Source organism: Lepidochelys kempii, chromosome 1 (assembly GCF_965140265.1).
Source record: "Lepidochelys kempii isolate rLepKem1 chromosome 1, rLepKem1.hap2, whole genome shotgun sequence".
Taxonomy (NCBI): Eukaryota; Metazoa; Chordata; order Testudines; family Cheloniidae; genus Lepidochelys; species Lepidochelys kempii.
The window spans coordinates 156161416-156169968 of NC_133256.1; the positions used below are offsets into that span (position 1 = coordinate 156161416).

The 8553-nt window shown below is 46.2% G+C and overlaps 1 protein-coding gene across 1 annotated transcript in view; it reads left to right on the forward strand.

The window, feature by feature from the left end:
- HSF2BP (heat shock transcription factor 2 binding protein) overlaps positions 1-1239 on the forward strand; it is a 145109-nt gene extending 143870 nt beyond the window's left edge. Inside the window, exon 11 of the transcript XR_012160726.1 lies at positions 1116-1239. The gene's annotated coding sequence lies outside the window, so the exon portion shown is untranslated. The remainder of the gene's footprint in view (positions 1-1115) is intronic.
- Positions 1240-8553: the final 7314 nt, after the last annotated feature.

Here is an 8553-nt window from a genome sequence, read left to right on the forward strand (position 1 = left end):
CCAGAGAATCAAGGTTTTTTAAACCTCCTGTTCAGGCCATGGAATTGCATCTTCTGGTATAGTGCAGGATACCCTTGTACCAGAGCAACCAGTGGTGCCTTGCTCCCTGGCTCTGTGAAACATAAGCTCATTACAGGGATGTACTTGAGCAAAGGGGAAGTTTCTCCAACAGGTGGCTGTTCACACATGCACTTTCTGGTAGATTCAGGGATTAGCAATGGTGTTGGCATTAGAGTGGAGTAACAGTTAAGGGCAACTGCTCCTGTATTTCCCCTCCGTGTTCCAACAAGGACACCCCTTCTCAGCCTTCCAGCTCCCCAGCTGTTGCTTTTCTTACGTGGAAACCCACATCTTGCTCCCTTCAGACTGGGATATTTCCAGGCTGCAGTTTTCTGCCCTCACTGTGTTGTTCCCAGGAGACAGGCCCCCCAAGCAGGCCTACTTGTTTTTCCCTTCAGAGATGGTTAATAAGGTGACTGCCCACAATAATAGTTAACACACAACTTTTATATGCAAGTCTATTTTATTCTTAAAATGAAAACTCTACAGACAAAACATATTCAAAACAAAAAAGAGTCTACATATTACTAAACTTACCAGAGATCACCCTAACTCTAACATTGGACCCACACCCCAAAGGTATTAAACCTAATTCAATAAGGTTTAACTCAAGTTAATTCAGGATATTCTCAGTCTGGCACAAGCAGATTGCCTGCTCTCACACATGTTTGTCAGATGAGAGGGCATTACATAGGGGACTGAAATCGGGCACTGAGCTCTTCAATAACTTGTATGGGCCAGAAAAAGAACTCTCACATAGAGGACAGGACATTAAATCACTAGGAGACAAGGACAATGGCTTCCTGAAAGGGTGATTCCCTATAACAAGAGACCAAGGTCAGTGGCCAAGTAAAAGGAGATAGTGAAAAAAGAAATAAAGGATCCTATAAAGAGGAACTGGGGAGAAATTGGAGCGTGGTGGGGAAGAGGAAATGCAAAGGAGGGAGTGTGAGAGAAATGGAAAGCAGACGTGTTAGATCACAATCAGTAGGTGGCACATGCTGTTTCAGTATAAAACAAACTTGTAGCTGTTTCCCTGTTGTCTCCCTGATCAGGTAACCACTGCTGCTTTCTGGGACTGCTAACTTCTCTCCATACTTCCAGTGCCTAGGACAGTGGCAATCAAGTGACCAAGCAGCAGATGGATTTGCTGTTTCTCCCCTTCCCTCATAGAAATGAAGGGCTAGAAGGGATCTCAAAGTCATCAAGTCCAGCTGCCTGCACTGAGGGAGGACCAAGTAAACCACATGCCAACGCCAGAGATGATCAGATAAGACTGTTGTCAGAAGTCAGCAGGGACAGGAGTCCGCCTGAGGATACAGGTGCTATACTGGAAGCTGTTGCATTTACAAACATTACCAGGCAAAGGTGGAGATTGAAATACCATGAACACTGGGCTGCGAAGAGAGGCAAATGTAGTTTAGACGACATCTAACAGTGCTGCCATTATAAAACTGTCAGTAACTTCAGAGCATTCGTTTTACTAGACTTCTGCTGCATTACCTTGACTCTTCTGCAAGAAGTGAGCCTTCATCCACACAACTTTGGCATGTGATTTTCTCCAATTTTGATAGCTTTTGAAAACAGGTCATTTTGCATTTAACCTTGAGGGTACTGCACTGTACTTGATTCTGTATCAGAGTTACCTGGTTTGGACAGTTCTGGCATAAGATCAACTCCTAGTTGTTTTGAGTCCTGCTCTGATTCATCAGTATATCTGGTGCTTCACCCGCTTTGTCACACCAAGACAGGCTGAGTGAGTCATTGGAGCAGGCTCTGAGCACCAGCACTTGAACTGGGCACAGCAGTGGTGCCAAAATACCATGCAGGACCTTGATGAAACGAGTAAATGGATCATCCTAGGTGTGGCCTGTGCAAAGCCTGATGCTGTGTGGGTACTGGGGAGTGTATAGTATTGGACCTGTTCCCTGATTGAACAGGGCAAGTTTATTGACTACACCTGACCTTGGACAAAGGAGGAAACTGCTATCCCTAAGGATTCTACTGGGATCATTCTGCACCTCCAGGTTACATGTTCTATTCGTTCTTATGCTAGTGTTCGCTCTTGAGTAGGGAACTGAAGCTGAATGCGACCACCACAAAGGAAGCATTTATTTTCAGCTCTGGAATGTGAAAGGCTAGGGGAGGGGGCAAAAGTTTCTTAGAGGACTGAAAACTTAGCAGAGCTCTGCTAGGGCTTGGTTCTGCACTCCTTACCGACCTGAAACTCCCTCCGAAGCTGGGATATTCTAGATGCAAAGAACGCCAGTTGAGCCAACCCAAACATTTTAGGGTGGACCTGAAAAACACTTTAGGGAGCTAGGGAGGGCACTCTTCCACACACTTAACCAACTCTTCTTCTTCCCCTTGGTTGCAGCACTATGTGCAACCTTAAATATAAATGTGCGTTATTGATATCATTAGCGAACCCTCCAGCAAACATCACCAGGCTGGCACAGGCCCTCCACACAATTTAAGACCTGCCGGGGGGCTGATCTGGGGAGACCACTGGCTGAGCAGGGATGTCTCCGTACCCCTTACATGCCAGGGAAGCTGTCTCTGTGCTGGGCCCCCACTGGCTAAGAAGACCACAGTGGCAGTGGGTGGTGAGTGACCAGGAAAGGAACTGCAGACCTGCATCTGTGGGGACCAGAGGACCCAATACCCTCCACTAGAGCTGTTCTGGAAAATGGCATTTCTGTCCTGCAGAAAACTCTGATATTTCAACACTTGTTTTCATCCTGGAACAGGGCAAAAAGTCAAAATAGCAGGAACTTTGACCAAAAAAGTTCCTATTTCAGTTTGGAAATATTGGCATAAATAACGTTGGTGGGTTTGATGAAAATGAAATGGGGTGTTTCAAAACGTCAGATACTTTCTGACTGATGTAGAGTGGCAGGAAAACTTTCAGTCAAAAATCTCTACCAGCTCTACCCCCACACAGCTGGCCTGGAGGGGCCACGGTCCCTGTGCCAGTCCAGAGGCTAGAACGGGCAAGGGTGGGGCAGACAAAGGGGCTGCATAACATTCCTGCACCCTGGGGGGAGAAAGTGGCATTCACATCCCCAAGCTCCTCTCACTCCACTCATCTCGAACCCCCGTCTCAGACTTTGAGCAGGTAGGGTGGGTATACTGGGAGTGTCTGGGAACCAGAGGGATGGGATCACTCCTTGTGATTGTTTATATGCTACTTTTCTTGATCTGAGACCAGGAGAAACAGATGCAACACACAACAGTGGAGTTGTCTTTTGCCTCAGGCTCTCTATATCGCTGATCGTTGCAGATGTACCAGTCTATGAAGTGCAGTGGTGCTTTTAATTTGGTAGTGAACTCTACTGTTTTTTCTGTCTGTGATAAGGTCAGCAAAGTCTGATAAGGCTTGCTTTACAGTTTCCAGCAGTAGAGAAGAATCTATTACATATTCCCCTTGAGAAGGGCCCCAGCCTACAAGTGAGCCTGCTTCATCTTACTAGTGCAGTGTCCGTCTTTGGTTGTCTGTGCTGCGCATACACCTTGTCAGTCTCAATCTGAACGAAAATGCTCATTTTGATGGGGTGTAAAAAGATCAGATTAATAAATCATTAGGCCACACGCCTAATGACTCACCATCACAAATATTTAGACTGCTCTGACAGATGGATTAAGCCTGAATTTATTAAATTTGACATAGGTCGGTTTGTTGGTGAACTTTTCACTGTTGGAATTAACACATGACACTTCACAATTATATTGCGCACTTTAATCAAAGTTTTCAAAGCAATGTACAAACATTAATTAAGCTTCATAATTCCCTCAGGAGGTAGCAATTACACACACACACACACCCCCCCCCCGTTGATCTGATGGGTAATACGAGGCCTAGAGAAGTTCAGTGATTTTTGCCCAAGCTGTCTATGCAAAACCAAAAGCAGATGTCTTCACAAAATACGCTGCAGTCATCACCAGAACGCACAGCTTCTCCTCTTCTTGTGGTGTCCAGGTAGTTTTGTCAGTATGAAAATGAATAAACCCCAATGATGTCATGCATCACTAGGGAAAAGAGATCCACACCCACATATGGACTTGCGGGGGAGGGGAGAGGTTACGGTGGGCAAGGGTTCTGCTGAAGGGGTTTTTTACAATATCATCAGTCTCATCTGATTGAGATGGAAACTGATAGCAAAATTTCTGTTCTATCTTTATCAAAGATAAGGTTGATCAAGTATTTTAAATACTGTACCACATTCATGTTTTTAACATTAAGATGAAAAGTTGAACCTGATATAAAATAACTGGAAACAAACTCAAGTTACATAATTAACGAGTTAGCTTCTCTCAGTGATGAGGTGTAATTTCAAAAGTTGCTGTGTATCTTTCACCTTGTTGAGCTGGTTGATGTTCCTCTCTGCCTTCCAGATAGGAACCATTTCCTTTGGTCTTTCTGACAAACCCTTTTGAGTTGTGTAGAGCCAGATCTTGGCCCTTGTTCTGGCCACTCTGCACTTCCACAACAGTACAGAGGCCAGGAAACATTCCTAATCCCAAGAATCCCCCAGTGTAGACGTCTCCTGCCATCCCACATAGCTCCATCAGCAGAGTTAAAGCAGCCTAGTCTGCCCTAAATTCCATTAAAGGCCAAAGGTGATGCGGGGAGCACAAAGATGACTTAAAATGACTTTCTTCCCACTATGCACTCTGAGTGCAGGTACACTGAGGATCTAGCTCATAACACTTGGGCACCAGTGAGGAAGCATTCCTCATTTCTTCCCTCTAAGACAGTTTAACCTTAAAACTAGTACAGCTTTCTTTAGAACTTGGAATTTATGAAGAACTTTCAAGACTTAAAACTCTCTGTTTGCAAATCAATAATAGTAATTAGCAAATCTCCCATCTACGTTTATAAGAGCAGGACTAGGCCCTGATTTTCTAATCTTTCCTCCAAAAAAATCAACATCAATATTTACAATATACAACACACAACACTGTAGAATGTTTTGCAAATACTCTTGTGCAAATGTTCTGAATGCTCCAATTTGAATAATTTTTTCCAGGAAAATGAGACACAGAAAAGCACTCTTCTTTACAGGAAACTGTTCTTTTCAGCCAAATGTAGCTTCCCCCATCCCCAGGACTCTGATTTCAAAGCAGTTTAATAACCACCCACAAGTACTTAATATGCACACTATATTCTTCATTTTTTTTTTAAAAAGTGAACACTTTTGCTTGTTTCCTTAATAGCTGTTTGTTCATGAATATTTTGACTTGTTTTGATTAAATGTCAGATGTAAGCATTTCACAATGTTAAAATGTAAGAATCTTGAAAGAATTAGAGAGAGTCATTTTAAGCTGCTAAACTGTGATCCGCCTTGAATCTTGATCAGCGCTCCCCCACTACAGCTTGTGTGACGCTCATTGTAGGATCAAGCCTGTGTTTATCAAACACAATAACTAATATCTATGTTCGTAATCTCATTAGCATACTAATCCAAATTCAACTGCTTCTCATGGACAAAAATGTCTGATCATGCTAATTAATTAAATCTATATTGGGTTAGAACCTCGGCTGGGGTAAAGGGGCGGAGCTCTATTGAAGCCAAGGGATTTACCCCCTTGAAAATTTGGCCCATTAACTTTATTATAATTAGAATTATTTCCACATTAATCACAATCAGTTTGTAACAAAGAAGACAAATGCTGTTTTTCTTTTAACTGACTTGGTTGTGTGTCCATCTAGCCTCACTAGTGCATACTTTTCTTTTTTTTTTAAAGACTATATAGGGGGAAATCCTGGCCCAACTGAGGTTGATGGAAGTTTTGTCACTGATTTCAGGTGGGCCAGGATTTCACCCTCTAGACAAGGATTGTTTTCCTAGTGCTTCCTCACTGTTATCACCACTGCTTCAGATCCAGGGCTGATAGTTGTGGAGAGAGCAAGAGTGCGGATGGGGTTCCAGGAGGCTGCTGGCATTTTAATTATTGTGTTCGCTTACCTGGCCCTGAACAAGCCTAGATCACCCGCAGAGGTTAAAGAGCTGCAGCCAGCAGCACCTTGTCTACACTTGCTCTCTTTCCATTGCTACCACTGGTAGAGATGCACTGATGGTCAGAAGAATTGGGAACTTCCAGAAAACAAGTCTAGAGTAGACAAGATCAAAGGGAACTAGCGATGACAATTCTTCCCTCAGATGATCAAAGCAAGGCCTCTTTATGTAGCATAGGTAAGACATTAACTGTGTCCATAAACTGTGCTAATGACACAGTTGCTACCAAATGGAAGCTTGTTTTACGTGGGCCAGGGTTCAGCTGTGCTTTAAGCAGGTCTCCTGATCCAGTTGTGCAGGCAGGTTTTCTGATACTGTCTTGGTTGGTCTTTATCTGGATTTTCCTGCATTTCATTTTTCTAGCTGCTGCTTTTGTACACTTGGCTTTTTTTTTTTGTGGCTGCCACTCCTATCCCAAGTACTTCCTGCATTGTAGTGATGGACTGGATGAAAGCAGGAACCCTGTCCAACTAGTGAGCAATGCTCTGTTGCTTGCCAGAGATAATGAGTTTCCTTATGTGTTGAGTCACCAGTTCCAAATGGCAGCTACCTAGAGCTCTGTGGAGGGAAACCTTTACTATGGTTGGCAGAGGGTTTGCAGGGCAACTCTTAGAATGTGGAGGGGGCTTCTCACTGTGTAATGAGTTCTCTGGTGGGGGTTGGGGAGGAACAGGCTGGATTATGAGTAAGGCTCTGGTTTTGTCACAGAGGTAACAGAAGTCACGGAATCCCTGACTTCCAAAGACCTCCATGACTTCAGCCCTGGTGGCTGGGTGCTGCAGGGTCCTGCCACCTCCCGCAGCGGCAGGCAGCTGTAAGGCCCCCAAGCTCTCAGCCGCCATGGGCAGCGGAGGTACCTCGCAGCTCCCAGCCACTACAGGCAGGGGGGTTCACCGCTGTTCACCCGCTGTTCACCGCTGCTGCTGTGGTGGGGACAGGGGACCTCCACAGCTTCCCACTGCGGTGATGGCAGGGGGACTCCCACAGCACTTCCCGCCGCTGGGGAGGAGGCAGGGGACCCTGCAGTTCCCCTCTGGTGCTGGTGATAGGGGGACTCTGGAGCTCTGAGCCCCCATGGGTGGTGGAGGCCGCAAAGCTCCCAGCCACCCTGCAGCTGCCCAGTCCCTTCCCACTTTATCTTGGATATTTTTAGTAAAAGTCCAGGACAGGTCACGGGCCTCTGTGAATTTTTCTTTATTGCCCATGACCTGTCTGCAACTTTTACTAAAAATATCTGTGACAAAATCTTAGTCTTAATATGACTCTTAGACAGAGAGTTCTCATCTTATCTTCACATGCCTATCTAACTTGCACGAGAACTGGCTGACAACATTAAAGGAGCAGAGACTGAGCATCACTTGTGAGGTGGCTAATGTCCTTTGGAAGCCCAGTACTTACCACAAGTAGCATCGAGCTATCAATACACAGAGAGACTGATTCATCCTTGTGCTGTTGTTGAGCCCAGCACAGGGACCAACAGAGGAGGCAGTTTGCCTTCCCAATCCCAAAGCAGCCAGGACAGGGGCTGGATCAGCCCGTGGAGCAGGCTAGAGTTGCCCTGAGGGCTGCATAACCTACATTCTAGTTTCACTGCCCCAGTGGCTCCTGCTCCGGCAGTGTCACAGAGCTGGTGCACAGAGGCACCCTGGCTGCACTCCATCCCTCCTCTGTCCCACAGCCTCCATCATGGCCCCTGTGCTGGGGGAGTACGGTGGGGGTGTCATGGAGCTGGTTCAGCATGTGGGGCCCCTTCTCCACAATGTTTCACTAGGAGGCTTTAGGGCTGCTTTGCAGTCTCTTGTCACTGCTATAGTAGCCAGTGCAAAATGGTCACAACTCCGGGGTGACCCCTCCCCGCCAATAAAGTCTCTGGCTAACTAACAGACTTCAAAGGATCAGTTCTCAGCCATCGTCTGGGTTATGGCAATGCAGCTGGCAAAGGCCTCAGGTTTATGCAGCTGCTCATGAAGAGCCAGACTGCAGAGGGAGGAGGCGGGGACACAGGGAGCCACTTCCCATCCCCATGCTGAGAAATCAGGCACACAAGCTCAGGCCGGTGCAAGGCGACCACCCACAGCAATGCTAATACTATCCAAGGGGTTAGAGAAGGACAAGGGTGGGCGTATGGCCCTAGCCCCCCCTAAGCACACCAGTGCAGAGCTGGAAGTGGAAGTGGAAGTGGAGTAGCAGTTGCATTCCCCTGCTCCTCTTCATGCCTGATGCCTTTGGGAATTCCTGCTGCTGTGCTGAGTTAGGGGAGCTTTTCTCTGCTCTTTCCTGAAGGCTGGGACAATTGTCTGCACCGTCATAAATAGCAGAAGGCCCTGGTGGGAGGGAGAACAAAGGGGTGTGGAAAAGAACAAATAAGGGTTCTGTGGAGTGGGATTATGTTTGTGGCTGCCTACACTCTTCAGTGGTGTGTTCTCGGATTCTTCTGTCCGAGTTCCCATTCTTCAGATGCCAGCTTCGCTCT